The 16049-nt window shown below is 32.2% G+C and overlaps 1 long non-coding RNA gene across 1 annotated transcript in view; it reads left to right on the plus strand.

Annotated features, from left to right (window-relative positions):
* Positions 1-15206, plus strand: part of LOC127554255 (uncharacterized) — an 86937-nt gene extending 71731 nt beyond the window's left edge. The window contains exon 3 of the long non-coding RNA XR_007951925.1: positions 15126-15206. This is a non-coding gene — a long non-coding RNA (uncharacterized LOC127554255). The remainder of the gene's footprint in view (positions 1-15125) is intronic.
* Positions 15207-16049: the final 843 nt, after the last annotated feature.

Consider the following 16049-nt stretch of genomic DNA (forward strand, 5'->3'; position numbering starts at 1 on the left):
AAAAGGGAGGATATAGAATCATAGATCCAGAAGGTATTTCAAAAACTATCTATTACAACCCTCTCATTTTATAATTGAGGAAACTGAAACCCACTGAAGTTGTGATTTACCCAATTATGTAAAGTCAGCAAGTGACAGAGGACTTGAACTTACTTCTTTGATTTTAAAACTTCTCTTTCCCCAAAAAAGAAGCATAAGTTGCTTTTTTATGATATGACCATTCTCATTTGGCCTGGTGAGCTCACATTGGGAGCACTGTATTGGGTTCTGGGTGTTACATTTTAGGTACTTGAAAGCAATAAGCCTTTAAATATAATTAAATATAAAATATAAGTCTTTCTCCTAGGTCTCCATTGTATTCCCAATCTATCCTGCAGACCACCAAATCAAATTTTCTGCTACCTTGAAATGATTGGAAGGATGTCAACTTTATTGCTATTATTTAAAAAAAAGATGCCTACTTCATCTCTTCTTCTGAGAAATCTGAGTGAAGATGGTGGAAATTTTTTCATTCAGACTTTCTATAGAATTATCATGTCCTATAAAGGCCCTGAAGGAATTCCACAAAGTAAAAAAAAAGTATTAATGTAGGGTAAATATGTGCAAAAAATATTTCTATGTTGGTTATATATAGTATGGTTATTCATTTAATGAGGAGATTAACTGATTGAAAATTAGCTAAATAAATTTAATCTGAATGAAAAATTGAATTATTGTTTGAAAAGCAATTAATGGCTGTTTTTTTAAAATTCTGCTTCTGTAAGTTTATGTAAAATAAGTAGAATCTACTTATATTTTTTGATGTTTCTTTTTCAGTCTTTATAACATTTCATTTGGTACAAATGACCATTATGAATAATTGGGTAAAATCAGGAATTTTAATGGGGCAACAAAATGAAAGTTTTAATAATCAGAATTCTTATGATAAAAAAAACACTCACAGACCAAGTTTTGACCAAATTCCAGATAAAAATAAATACATGATGATAGCTATCTCTAAGCTTTAATCTTAGTTCTACTATTTCTGATACTTAGGTTTTATTACATTACTAAATTTTAGTTTTTTTTAAAAATATGTTTTTTCAATTACATGTAAAAGCAACTTTAAATATTTGTTTCTTTAAAATTTTTAGTTCTCCTTCTCTCTTTTCCCAGCTCCTCCTTGAGAGGGCAAATAATTTAATATTGATTATATATGTGCAGACAGTCATACAAAACATGTTTCCATATTAGATATGTTGCAAGAAAACATAGCCAAGGAAAAATAGAGAAAGGTTTTTTTTTTAATATATTTTAATCTGTATTTAGACTCTGTCTCTGGAGATGGATAAAATTTTTCATCAGAAGACTTTGGAATGGTCTTGATCATTGTATTGCTCAGAATAGCTACATCATTCATAGCTGATTATATTGCTGTTACTATATACAATGTTTTCTTGGTTCTGCTCACTTTGCTTACAAGTGACTTTTGTAAGTCTTCTCAGATTTTTCTGAAAGCATTGTGTTCATCATCTCTTAAGACAAAATAGTATTCTATGACAGTCATAAACCACAACTTGTTCAATAATTCTCTAATTGATGGGCATCACCTCAATTTCCAATTCTTTGCAACCACAAAAAGAACTGCTATAAATATTTTTGTATAAATCAATCATTCTATTTATTTTTAAAAATATCTTTGAGATGTAGTAATGGTATTGCTGGATCAAATGGTATTCAGAATTTTATAACCTTTTGGACACAGTTCCAAATTAGTCTTTATAATGATTGGATCACTTTATAACTCCACTAATATATTATTGTTTCAATTCTTCTATATGCCTTTCTCCAAATTTGTCATTTTCCGTTTTTGTCATAATAGCCAAATTGATAAGTATGAGGTGTGAGATCAGAGTTGTTTTAATTTGTACTTCTCTAATCAAAAGTGCTTTAGGGCATTTTTTCATATAACTACAGATAACTTCAATTTTTTCTAAAAATTGATTGTTAATATCCTTTGACTTTTATCAATTGGGGAATGATTCATATTTTTATAAATTTGTCTCAGTTCTCTATGTATTTGAAAAATGAGACCTTTATGAGAATAACTTGCTGTAATTTTCCCCACTTCCCAATCTCACTTTTCTGCTTTCCTTCTCATCTTGGATGTATTAGTTTTGTTTATGCAAAATCTTTTTAATTTCATGTAATCCAAATTATCCATTTTGCTTTCCATGATCTTTATGTCATTTGGTCATAAACTCTTCCATCTTCCATTAGTGTGAGGGATATGATATTCTATATTCCTCTAATTTGCTTTAATAACACCTTTTATGTCTAAATCACTTACCCATTTTGAACTTTTCTTGGTATGTGGTGTGAAATGTTAATCTATACCTAGTGATTGACAAATTGCTTTTAAGTTTTTGTCAAATAGATTCACTATTTTGGATCTATGGTTTTGTCAAACACTAAATAACTATGATCATTTACTAATATATAGTATAATCTATTTTTCTGGTTTACCATTCTACTTTTTATCCAGTATAGAAATATTTTGATGATTATCATTTTGTAGTATAGTTTGATATCTGGTACCACTTGATCAACTTCTTTCATATTTCTTTTTCATTGATTTCCTTGATACTCTTGCATTTTATTTTTATTTTTTCTTTTCTATAAAATAATCTTTTCATATTTTGTCATGGAACTGAATAAATAAATTAATTTAGATAAAATTGTCATTTTTATTATATAGTCTTGGCTTACTACCCATGAGCAATTACTATTTTCTAGTTGTTTAGATCTGTCTTTATTTGTGTGAAAAATGTTTTGTAATTGTATTCATATAATCTCTATGTTTGTCTTGGCAGGTAAACTTCCAAGTGTTTTATATTGTATGCAATAATTTAAATAGAATTTTCGTTTTTATTTCTTCTTGCTGGACTTTGTTGGTAATACAAAGATTGATTGAAGATAGATATGGCTTTATTTTATATCCTGCAATTTTGCTGAAGTTGTAAATTCTTTTAACTAGTTTTTAAATTTATTTTCTAGGATTCTTTAAGTATACTATCATATTGTCTGCAAAGAGTGATATTTTTATTTCCTCATTAATTATTCTAATTCTTTTAACTTCTTTTTCTTTTCTTATTGCTAGAACTAGAATTTTAATATGATTTTAAACAATGAGATGTGACATCCTTGCTTCATTTTAATTTTAACAGGAAAGCTTTTAACTTATTGCCATTGCAGTTGTTTTCTGATGAGTTTAAATAGATACTACTTATCATTTTAAGAAAAACTCCATTTATTCCCATGCGTTCCAATGTTGTTGTTGTTGTTTTAAATAGGAATGAGTGTTGTATTTTGTCAAAAGCATTTTTGCATCTATTGAGATAGTCATATTTTATTTTTGTTTTTGTTATTGATGTGGTCAGTTATGCTGATTGTTTTCCTTATATTGAACCAGCCTACATCCTTAGTATAAACTCAATTGGTAATAGTGTATTTATCTTTGTGTGATGTATTGCTGTGACCTCCTTTCTAGTATTTTATTTAAAATTTCTGAATCAATATTAACCAAAGAAATTGGCTTATAGTTTTCTTTCTCTGTTTTTACAGATTTAGCTATCAGAACCATATTTATGTCATAAAAAAATAGTAAGACTCCTTTGCTTATTTCCCCAAATAGTTTATTTAGCATTAGAATTAATTGTTTTTTAAATGTTTCCTAGAATTCACTTGTAAATACATCTAGTCCTAAAGATTTTTTGGTGAGTAGAGCTTATTTTTGCCTCATTCATATTTTTTTTTCCTAAAATGGGCTTAAGTATTCAATTATCTCTTCTCTTAATATATGTCCTATATTTTTGTAAATATTCATCTATTTTACTTAGAATGGCGTATTTATTGGCATATTATTTGGCAAAATAAATCCCAATAATTACTTTATTTCCTTTTCACTTTTCTTGAATTTATCTTTTTTATTTTTGATACTGATAATTTGGTTTTCCTTTTTCTTTTAAAATCAAAATTGCCAAAATGGTTTATTTATGTTATTGGTTTCTTTTTTTACAAAATTAGCTCCTAGTTCAATGTTTGTTTGTTTGTTTGTTTGTTTTTTACCCCTAATTGTATTAATTTTCTCTTTTGATTTTCAGGATTTCCAATTTGGTGTTTAATTGGATGTTTAAAATATGTTCTTTTTCTACCTTTTTTTTTTTTTTACTTCTTTGTCCAATTCATTGATCTATTCTCTCTGTCTCTCTGTCTCTCTCTGTTTCTCTCTATGTATCTTTCTATCTCTAACTCTGTGTGTGTGTGTGTGTGTGTGTGTGTGTGTTTGTCTGTCTATCTCTGTCTTTTTTTAATGTAAGCATTTAGAGATATAAATTTTCCCTATGTACTTCTTTGGCTATATCCCATAAATTTTGGTATGTTGTCTAATTTTTTTTTGGCATTCTCTTTAATGAGATTACTGACTGTTTCAGTGATTTGTTCATTGACCTCATTTTTAGGATTAGATTATTGAAAAGTGTTCCATGACATATATTAAGACTGTTCTTTGAGTTCACAAATGTTTGATTCAAAGATCTGTTCAGTCACAAAACTTGTGAAAATTTACACCACTTTGCCATGTGAATTTCTGTTACCTAAATAATATATTCATAGTTTGTGTACATGTGTGTATGTGGGTTTAAAAATTTTCAATCACACAAGCAACATTTATTAAGTTATGTTCTAGGTACTTGTTAATTACTAGGATTGCAAAAAGGCAAAAGCCCCTGTCCTCAAGAAGCTTGTAATTTAATGAGGCATAAAACATGTAAATGCAAATCAAATAAACTATATACAGAGTAAATAAGAAATAATTAAGAGAGGGAAGGCACTAGAATTAAGAAGGGGGCAAAACTTTCAGTAAAAGATGGAATTTTGGTTGAGACTTATAGGAAACTCAGAAAATCAGCAGATAAAGTAGAAGAGCAAGAGTGTTCCAAGAATGAGAGATAATCAGAGAAAATGTCCTGAGCCAAAAGATGGAGTGTTTTGTTCATGATGCTTGCAGCAAGGAAGTCAATATTGCGAGATCAGGGTTTATATGTAAGGAAATCAATGTATATAAAAAGACTGGAAAGGAAGAAGGGGATTATATCATTGAGGACTTTGAATGCCAAACAGAAAATTTTGCACTTGATCTTAGATGTAATAGGGAGTTACTGTAGTTTGAATAGAGGATAACATGATTAGATCTGTACCTCAGAAAAACTTAAATAGCTCCATGATGTCATCAGTGTGGATATAATCCTTCTGGATGCAGATGGCCGCTACTCATACACTCTCATCCTGACTAATTCTGCTCAATGTGCTGAAGGTCTTTGGGGGACTCTTTTAGTATTTTGTGGATAGTCTGTGACACTAGTGTTGTCTATCTATTCTCTCTCTCTCTTTTGTTACATAACTAGCTCACCTCTTTTTCTACTCATAGATATCATTGATAGCATCTTTTATATCACTTTTCATGCACAAGTCATCAATGGTAAATTGTTCTTTGGTCCATTAGATCATCTATGATTTTGATTCTTCTCATAGCCTAAGTTTTATGATTTTCAGCAATATCTATATTTTTAAAAAAGGCTTTTGTAGTACTCAGCATCTTTGGGAATTTCTCAAATAGGATTTACCCTAATATCCAATTAATTAAGTCTTTTCTTGGTTAATTTTCTACTTGTAGAAACTAAGTTATAAACTGCTTACCCATAAGAATGTCATAATCTGAACTATGTGCATTTTTTCATCCATTAGGTTTTTGCCATTGTTTATGGTTAGGTTGATCTTTGAATTACAGTGAACTTCATTGAGGAAGCTTTGTTCTGAATGAAAATCAGTATAATTCAATTAAATCAGTGCAAAGTTATTTGTAAATAAGAATATTTGGAGACCAGGAAATCTCTCTTTCATTTGTACACTTCAGTGATCATCATCTGTAATTCTGGAGAACATCTTAGGTAAGCAAAAATTACTATTGATATTTATTCAATTGAAATGGAATTTTTCATTCAATTCAGTATGATGAAATACGACAAATATTCGTTAAGTGTCTACTAAGTACAGAACATTGTGATAGGCACTGGGGAGGTTAGAGAATTTAGTTAAGTTTTAATACCCATCCTTATGGAGCTTAATCTAATGGGTGCATGTGGAGGAAGATATAATGATAAATTTAAATATATTACAGAGGTGAAAAACAAATTGGAAAGACCCAATGAAGAAAACTGGAGGGTGGAGGGTGGATTTAGACAAAGCTTCATCAAGGTGGTGACATTTGAGCTAAATTTTACAGGGTGGATAGTAACTTAATAAGTGAAAAAGAAGAGATGGAGATTTCTGACAGAACAATGTGAGTGAAAGTATAAATATGGAAATGTGTCATGTATGTTTGTAAGACTGAAAATCCTCCAATTTAAATAGAATGCAATTATATGAAGGGAATTCATATGAAACAAAGGTAGAAAGATAATGTGAAGGTCCTTGAACATGAGACAAAGGAATTAGAAGATTTGGCTAATATTTTTTGCTACTTCATTATTGAATAGTATGGTTTGAGATGTTTAGAACCTTTTCTGAAGTTAAAGCTGGAAGAAACACTTGATGTGCTTTTGCCTGGGAGAAAATTAAGGCTCAGAGAAGGAAATTTTTCTTATTTTCAGCCTGGAAGTAAGTGAATGAACTAGAGGGCACAAAGGTCTTAGGAGGACTGAACAGTTTTGAAGAATTTTTGATAATTGTATTAGTATTTGGAAGTATGTGACAATTTTTAGGATAAGAAGCAATGTGGAATAGCTGATTAAAAAAAAAAAAACAAGTTTTGGAGTCAGTGAGATCTGGATTCAGATGTTGTTTCTGAACATTCAATAGCTGATTGACTTTAGGAAAATCACTTCAATTTCTATGTTGCCTGAGTTGTAATCTGCCTTAGTGGAAAGGGTTTCCACAGCAGGAGTTCCCCCACTGCCACTAAAATCAAAGACTCTTCCATATCTTCATGCACTTATAGGACCTTGTTCATTCTAATACTACACTACAAATGTAGCCATACAAACAATACAGATAGGCAGATGGACAAATGGTATTAGAAAAGGGATAGAAATGAATGGACCCCTTTGCAGTGTCTCAGTGACCAGTAAACTCATAATTACATCACAGATCAAAAAAAAGAATTGGATATTGCTCTAGGCCTTAGCTTTCAGTGTTTGGAAGGCCTGCCTGTAAAAAACTTCTTTAGGGAACAGAATAATTTAAAGAATACTCTTCAGGACTAAGTAAAGTCCAGTTGTTGCCATGCTGTATACTAATAATATATCCTGTGTTTTCCAGATTATGTTCTTTATCTCAGTGTTGAAGTTGGAAAAAGAAATTAATGATTACCAGTAAAAGGGGTATTACTCCCCAATCATGTCCCATCTATAACAAGATATATGAGAAATCTTGAAGAATATCTGAATTCATAAAATCAAAAGCAAAGAGAGGGATTATTCCCTTTAGTAGTATTGCATTAGTAGTGATTTAGAAAGCAAAATGAATAGTATTGGGTACTTTGAAAATAAAAATGATTGTCCTAGGTTGTTCAGATAAATTAAAAGTAGCCTCACAAATCAAGATTACTTTTAAAAGATATTTGGACAACAAAGAGTTCAGGTTTTTATTAAACTTTAAAAAAAACAGGTATAAGGTTACTAAAAATGTTAAAATATATATATATATATATACACACATATATATGTATATATATATACATACATATATATGTATATATATACACACACACACACATATATATAGGCAGCTAGGTAGTACAGTGAATAGATCACTGACCCTGGAGTCAGGAGGATCCGATGTCAAATCTGGCCTCAGAAACATGACACTTTCTAGCTGTGTGATCCTGGACAAGTCACTTAACCCATATTGACTTGCCAAAGAAAAAGTTAAAAATAAGCTTTGGGGGTTCACATAAGCCTTTGCACTGACTTAGAGAGCTGTAGGTATTTGAACCACTCTCAAAATGACCAAAGTAATCAGCCAAGTTGGAATTCAATCTGGAATTATATCTGGAATTTTTTTCTAGAGGAGGAAATAAGTATGATGTCTTCTTGGAAGTAAAGTGACAGCTTGGCTAGAGTGATGGAGTGAGATTCATTTTGAGAATAGCTAAATAGCAAGCTTAGAGAGATAGAGTGTGACCAGACTGGAGTAGGTCTCAAGCATGAGGCAGAGTAGTTGAAATTGATGTAATCTCTCAACCAAATAGAAATTACATTCTATGATATGCTTGAACTGAATTTAAATGGCAACAAAACTGTACTAGACCATAGTTGGTCCATTCTGCAACCCTACTCATTTTTACTTCTTCTTATGAGCATTTGCCTATGCTGCTTCTCTGGCTGAAATTCCTTCCTGTTTCTTCTCCATCCATCTCAGGGCTATCTACCTATCTGAGAAAAATGGATCTTTGCTTAAGGAAGCTAGGTGGTACAGGTCTAGAGTCAGGAAACCTGAACTGAAATCCAGTTTTAACTATTAGCTGTGTGACCCTGCACAAGTCATTTAACCCTGTTTGCCTCCATTTCATCATCTGTAAAAATCAGCTGGAAAAGGAAATTGAGAAGCACTCCAGTATTTTTGCCAAGAAAACTATCTTTCGGAGGCTGAGATCAGCTCTCCCCTGTGTCTTGCTGCCTCTCTCCAAGGATGCCTCCTTCTATTCTTATTCTCCTTTCCTCTTTCCTATTGTGTTGTTATTATTATGTGAAACAGTTGCTCTCATGTTCCTTTGAAAAATATATTATTCTGTTGATTGTTTTTCATTTAATTATCATCTTTTTTCAAGTTGTTAAAATGTATGTAATTTTATAGTTGGGATCATTTTTATCTTTTCTGAATCCACGTTTTATAAAAAAAAAATTATAAGTCCTTATTATGTTCTAAAAATAAAGTTGTACCAATTGCCTATTGTCATGTCAATCTTAAAATATAAACAAAAATATAAAAAAATTCACAGATGAAAGCTTGTTTTCCATTTTATGTGTTGTAACATTTTAAAAAGTTATTTAAAATTTTATATTACAACATTTTTTATCTTTTTTGTCCATAAGAAAAAAGCCTTCCAAATTTTACTGCCATAGGGATCTCAGAGAGTTGCAATTCACTCTAAACAAAAAAAAATAGTCAATTAACTACAAAATGACCTTGACCTTGGGAAAATTACTTCACCTATCTGGTCTTTACTTTCTCTTTCTTAAGAAGGAGAAATCCTGGGCTTATACTCCAAAGAGATACTAAAGAAGGGAAAGGGACCTGTATGTGCCGAAATGTTTGTGGCAGGTCTCTTTGTAGTGGCTAGAAGCTGGAAAATGAATGGATGCCCATCAATTGGAGAATAGTTGAGTAAATTGTGGTATATGAACGTTATGGAATATTATTGTTCTGTAAGAAATGACCAGCAGGATGAATACAGAGAGGATTGGCGAGACTTACATGAACTGATGCTAAGTGAAATGAGCAGAACCAGGAGATCATTATATACCTCAACAACGATACTGTTTGAGGATGTATTCTGATGGAAGTGGATCTCTTCGATAAAGAGAAGATCTAATTCAGTTTCAATTGATCAAGGATGTACAGAAGCAGCTACACCCAAAGAAAGAACACTGGGAAATGAATATAAACTGCTTGCATTTTGGTTTTTCTTCCCAGGTTATTTATACCTTCTGAATCCAATTCTCTCTGTGCAACAAGAAAACTGTTCGGTTCTACACACATATATTGGATCTAGGATATACTGTAACCTATTCAACATGTAAAGGAATGCTTGCCATCTGGGGGAGGGGGTAGAGAGAGGGAGGGGAAAAATCGGAACAGAAGTGAGTGCAAGGGATAATGCTGTAAAAAACTACCCTAGCATGGGTTCTATCAATAAAAAGTTATTTAAAAAAAAAAAAAGAAGGAGAAATCAATCTCTATGGCTGCTAAGGGCCCTTCTTCTTCTTCTCTCAATTCAGCAAATATTTATTAAGTACTCAATATGAACTAGACATTAAAATAATAACTAGGAATATAGGGGAAAATTAAACAGTGTTTGTCTCCATTATACAGAAGGTAGGAAAGAGTAAATTCAATGTATATAAAAATAAGTATAATATAAGGTAGAGAAGTGATGTAGTCCAGAATAGTAAAATGGCTGAATTCGATCCCCACACTCCCCTACCACCAACCAGAACTATGATGGGATAAAAACAGACTTGGATCAGATTGGGGTTAACTAGGCCTTCAAGTAGATTGACCTGGGATGCTTCTGCGGGCCCTTTTGATAAAGAACATGTAAAGATAATGTCAGTGCCCTTATGAGGAACTCCTGAGATGCCAGAGAATTGAGTATGTATAGTTCTTATATTTGCCTTTATCTTCTGATGAATTACTTTTTTTTTAATGTGGTGGTTACTGAATGTTATTTATATTAAATAAATTGCCTATCTTAAACCTCAGGAATTGAAAGGTCTATTGAATTAGATGAGGAAGCAGTGGTGTAAGGCAGATGAGAGATCCACACCAAGTTCTCCAAGAAAATTTGAAGAAGGAAATCTTTTCAAATGAAAAGATTAAAGGTAACTATGAAGAAGAGAGGGTACTCAAGCTGATTTTTGAGGAAAGAAAATTCATGAAGAAGAGAAATAAGAAAGGAGTGAATTTCAGGCAAGTGGAAAGATGGCATTGGAAGGTGGCATGTTGAGTTCAAGGCATAATTAATCATTCATTTTAGAAAAAATGTTCAGTGAATGAAAGGAGGGGATGTGAAATTAGGTTAGAAATGTTGGGGGGGGGTTCATGATTATTAGATTATAGATACTTTCCTAATTCTCTCCTTATTCTTAGTATAATATTTTGTATTAATTTTGTGTGTGTCCTCATTGTATTTTTATCTTTGTAAAATGTAACCTCCTCATGGGTAGGGGATATCTCATTTTTGTCATTGCTTCCCAGCTCCTAATACATAATTAATACTTAACAAATCGTCCTGAGAAAGGATGATGTTGGAAGGGAAAAAAGTTGAGCATTATAGGTCAGCTGGAAAATAACTGATTGAGATAAACTCCAAAAAGAAATGAGTTTCTCAATAATAGTAGCAGAGGGAAAGTCTAGAAATGGTACTGGGAGCAAATAGTGTGCTTATTCCTCCTATCCTTTGTGTCAGAATGTGTAAAAGGAGTGGCTAACATTGAACAGTATGGTAAGGAATGAAGACTCTTCTGGAAAAAATCTAGGTTTTCTTGATCACTAAAAAGGTAGAAATAATTTTAGAGCAAAAGATCTAGAATAAAAAATTTGTTAGTTTTCGAATTTAGGAGGATTTCAGAGGAAGACAAGGACTAGGGTGAGATCAAGAAGAGCTGGATTAAGATGATGAGCCAAGGAATATTTTCAACTCTCAAATGTTCTCATTTGAATGTTGATATGAATGTATGAAAATGCCTTTGCTATTGGTTTTTATTTATTCAATTATTTCCATGACCTAGAATCCTAGATAATCATGATAATTCAAGATTATTTCCAAAAAATTCAAAAAGTCAAAAAGATTATTTCCTATACCCATGAAGTATCAATATATCTTCAGGCTGGCTACTAATACCAAACTTAAAAAAAAAGTTGGGGAATGACTGATACTTTCCTTATCCAAATCACTCGTTTATGGTAGGGACAGAGTTGCCATAGGGCTTATTTCTTCCATCCAACTTGTAGTAGATTCCTCTCATTTTGAGAAGCTTACTAGCTAGGCAAGTTACTCTGCCAGCCTCAGTTTCTTCAACTATAAAAATAGAAACAATAATAAAATCTACTGATACAGACTTTTTGTGAGCTCCAAATGAGACATTTCTAAAATGTTTAGCCTGGTCCTGACACAAAATAGGTACTTTATGATTTTCCCCCACTTCTTGCAATTTAATAACTCTCCCCTATTGTTTGATATTTTAAACTCCCCTATATTTCCTTAGTAGTATTAAATCTACACTATATACCAGACATGGGAGATATAAAGACAAACAAGAGTCCCTACCTTTGAGAAGCTTTATTCAAATGAGGGAGACAATATGGACATAGGTAAATACAAGACATATTCAAATCAAAGATAACAGCACTGGAGAGAAAGACATTAATATCAGGCAGCAGGATGGGGCTCAAGGCAAGCTTCTTATAGAAGGTGGCATTTGGATTGAATCTTGAAGGAAATCAAATTCAATGAGGCAGAATATAATGGATGAGTATTTCATGAATGATGACCAGTCAGTGCTAAGATACAGAGACAAGAGTGCTTGGATCAAAGAAAGCATAATGTGTACATAAATTGGCAAGAGAGAAAGAAGCTGAGTTGTAAAGTCTTTGAATGTGAAACTGAAATGTTTTTATTTAATCCTAGAAGCTTATAAGGAGTTGCCATAGTTCATTTAGCAAGGGAGAGGCTGACATAGTCAGGATTGTGTTTTAGGAAAATAACTTTGGAAGCTGCCTGGAGAATGGATGGAGTAGGAAGAGACTTGAAATAGGAAGACTAAATAGGAAGCTATTGAAATAATAGAGGAGAGAAGTTATGAGATCCTGAATGAGGTTGGTATGAATAGAGAGAAAAGATCATTATACAAAAGATGTTTCTGGTCTTTACCACATAGACATATGATTTTATACTTTCAATTTGTCTTGTTTCATGTACATTAATTTATACTTCTCAAATAAGTGTCTTTAATGATGGAACTCTATTTTCTTTTCCTCTATCCCTCTCAGAATCCAGCATAAGGCTAGGCACTCAGTAGAGGCTCAGTAAGGGCTTTGCACAAAAAAATGAAATAGAGATAAAGTTCTAGTTATGATGCATTGTTCTGGGAAATGTGGCACCGAGCACAAACTATATAAAAATATTTAAGCTGAGAAGTCAGCAAAGTTATATATCTTTGCTCTCTTAGGAACTATCTTTTGAATATATTTGCTAAGCTATGGAAACAATAATTTTGTTACAAAAATTGAAAAAAAATTGGTGAAATAACTTTTTGGGACTAGGAAGTTTTATTTTTCATTTTCAGTGTAGATCTCTTTTCTAGCTGATCCCTGAGGATTTACTAAGGTCAGCCATTGTTTTCTTCCTAGATTTCTTTCTTTTTTTTTTTCCCTTTGTTTTGTTTTTGTTTTTGTTAAGTAGGTTTTAGTTCTATATAATTAAAGAAATTCAAACAATTACTGCTGACTAGAAATGAAATAGGTTACCTGAGAGAAAGTGAGCTTCCCCTTATTGGACTTATTCAAGTAAAGTCTAAATGAGTACTTGAGAGTGATTAAGGAATTGGTTTGATTAGTTTAAACCATACAGCTTCTTAATTCTTGTTGAGATTCTATGATTCTCTTTCTACTTCTGCTCAGATACAGAGTTAAAGTAATTTCTCCTAGCAAATTTCAGCTCCTCTCTATTCCCTATTCTACTTTTTCTGGATGGAATGGGAAGATGAAAATTGTTCCAACAGCCATGAAGACAACTGAAGCAGGAACTATGGAGCACATTCGGCTTGATCTAACATGGAAGATGCCAAGGTCATTCATTTCATCCCAGGCCATTGCTTGTCATCTTGACCTTTCTCCTGCCATTGGACTTTGATGACTCAGAAAGAGAGAATGAGGCTGATGACTTTATGAAACTCTGCCAAACTTAAATCCAATTCATACACACAAGTGAAGACATCATCAAAGCATCAAGACATAATGGCACTGATCTTAGAAAATGAAGGACAACAACCAACCAATTCCTCCTGGAACATAGAATAAAAACTGAAAATATTTGAAAGACAAATAAGTAGAAAGGGATAAATACATAAACTGTTCTTTTTTGGAAAAATAATAAAATGAGGCTGTTGAATCAAAATGAATAAACATGTAGAACAATGTAAATTATTATGATTCACACATTTACAAAAAAAGAAACAGGCAATGGTGAGATGAATAGAATTTTCCACCATAATCATGTGTGCCTAGTACTCTTGTCTTTTGACTCGTACGTAATCCTTTGCTCTTTCTACTGGATGATTGTGTCCCTGGGCAAAACTGAAAAAATAATATAGAGAGTCAATAGTCTGGATTACCATTCCTAAATAGAAATGAATGGCAAATTTTCCATACGTTCCTCCAGATTCCACTTCTACATTTTCCTCATTAAGGGCATTCTGATTTAATTCAACAGTTCTTCAGTATATCCTGTGCCTAATATTGTTACTTCCCAAATGACACCTATCCTAAGAACTTGGAAAAGCTAGGGTTTAGTTATTTCTTTTTCTCAAGCTTTGCTGGATTTGAAATCCGTATTTTAGTTAACTTCAAGTATGAATTCTAATTTTTGTCCTACCAATGGGCAAATTACTTCAACTTGATTGGATTTCAGTAATTGGAGGAGAGAAACACTAATTCTCTTTCCCATTGTGACATTTTATGAGTCTATGATTATAATAGAAAGGAGATAACCTAAAGGAAATAAGATATCCTTGCCTAAATATTAAAGTCAGAGAAAACATGGAAAATGATTTACTTCTCTCATTTTGTTGAGAATCAAAGTTGTGAATAATTTAACTATATAGTTAATTTTGAGTGTGATCACATAAAAAAAAAGTCATCCTTACCTGTAGCAGGAAAATGTGGTAACCTACACTATGAGATAGGAAGGGAGCCCGCAAGACCCTTTTTTTCTCCCAATATTTTTTCCATCTCAATTCTAATTGGCAGAATACTTTAAGATTTACAAAGTTCTTTACTCAATACTGTGAGGGACAAAGAGAAACATTACTCATTAAGTAGCTAAAGCAAATGAAATCATCCCTACTTCACAGATGAGATGGAAATTCAAACACATTAAGTAACTTGTTTATGTCAAATACTGAGTGTCAAAGCTGATTGGACTAAGATTTGTAGAGAGGTCTTTCGTATTTATTTCATTTCCATTAGGAGCAAAAGTAATAGGAAACATTTCATCATTAGAAATTTATTTCTTTGGGTTCCTTTTGGTAATTTTTTAAAGACAATTACTACTGGTGAAATAACACATTTATTTTCTCTCCTTATAGGAAGAATTTGACAGCATGAAGACGTTGGAATTGGTTCTGTGGGAGGACAAAAGTACCAGGGAAAGCAGAAGTAAAGTTGAGTAAATAAAGACAATTTTTACATATTTCAAAGTTTTTCATTAACTTCATCCTGCACACTAGTACCATGTTTTGATGAAATTTGATGGGCAAATGGGGAAAGAAACTGGACAGTATAGATTTTGTGACTATCACTCATTCTCTCTTTTTGTAGGGTAAAATTGACCACGTACTCAGGAAAGGACAAAGATATACTAAAAAGCATATCTGGATGAAAAATGAACAGCTTATCCAGATGTTTCCAAATATGCGATATAAAGACTAGATCAGAGTAGAGAATCTGTCTTGTGAAATTGCTTAGAGTTAAATTGACACTGTAGGGTAGATATTACTCCCTATTAATTACAAATATTCTGAAACTAAAGCTCCCAAGAAAGAAAAACAATATTATATTTCACATTATCTAGATAGCCATGCATTTTCCCTTCAGTGTACCTTCCATTAAGGATTTTAATGCTAAATTGGGGGAAGACAAGAGAAAGATAGAAATACTTCTGACAGAAATGAAGTGATCTCTCATATGATAAGGCTTTAAATAGCTACTATTGGGGAAAACAGCCGAGAAATCTAAAAGAAGAACATTCCATTCCATTCCATTCCATTCCTTCAGAGCCTTAGCTTGGAGGGGTTAGTGGGCAGAAAGAGGCTATAATTACACCTCAAGTGGTTTTAATGACAAGAGAGAGAATTCTGGAGTCCTTTGACAGAATAAAAAGCAAGCAGCTAAAGTTAAGTTGGACATAGTTCACAAATCATGCTTCATCCTCCAGATAAAAATGGGAATGGGAATTCCTGAGGGGGAAGCAATCTCAGGAGGAGGCAGAAAAACTGAAATAGATGCATTTA

The sequence above is a fragment of the Antechinus flavipes genome, chromosome 3 (assembly GCF_016432865.1).
Source record: "Antechinus flavipes isolate AdamAnt ecotype Samford, QLD, Australia chromosome 3, AdamAnt_v2, whole genome shotgun sequence".
Classification (NCBI taxonomy): Eukaryota; Metazoa; Chordata; class Mammalia; order Dasyuromorphia; family Dasyuridae; genus Antechinus; species Antechinus flavipes.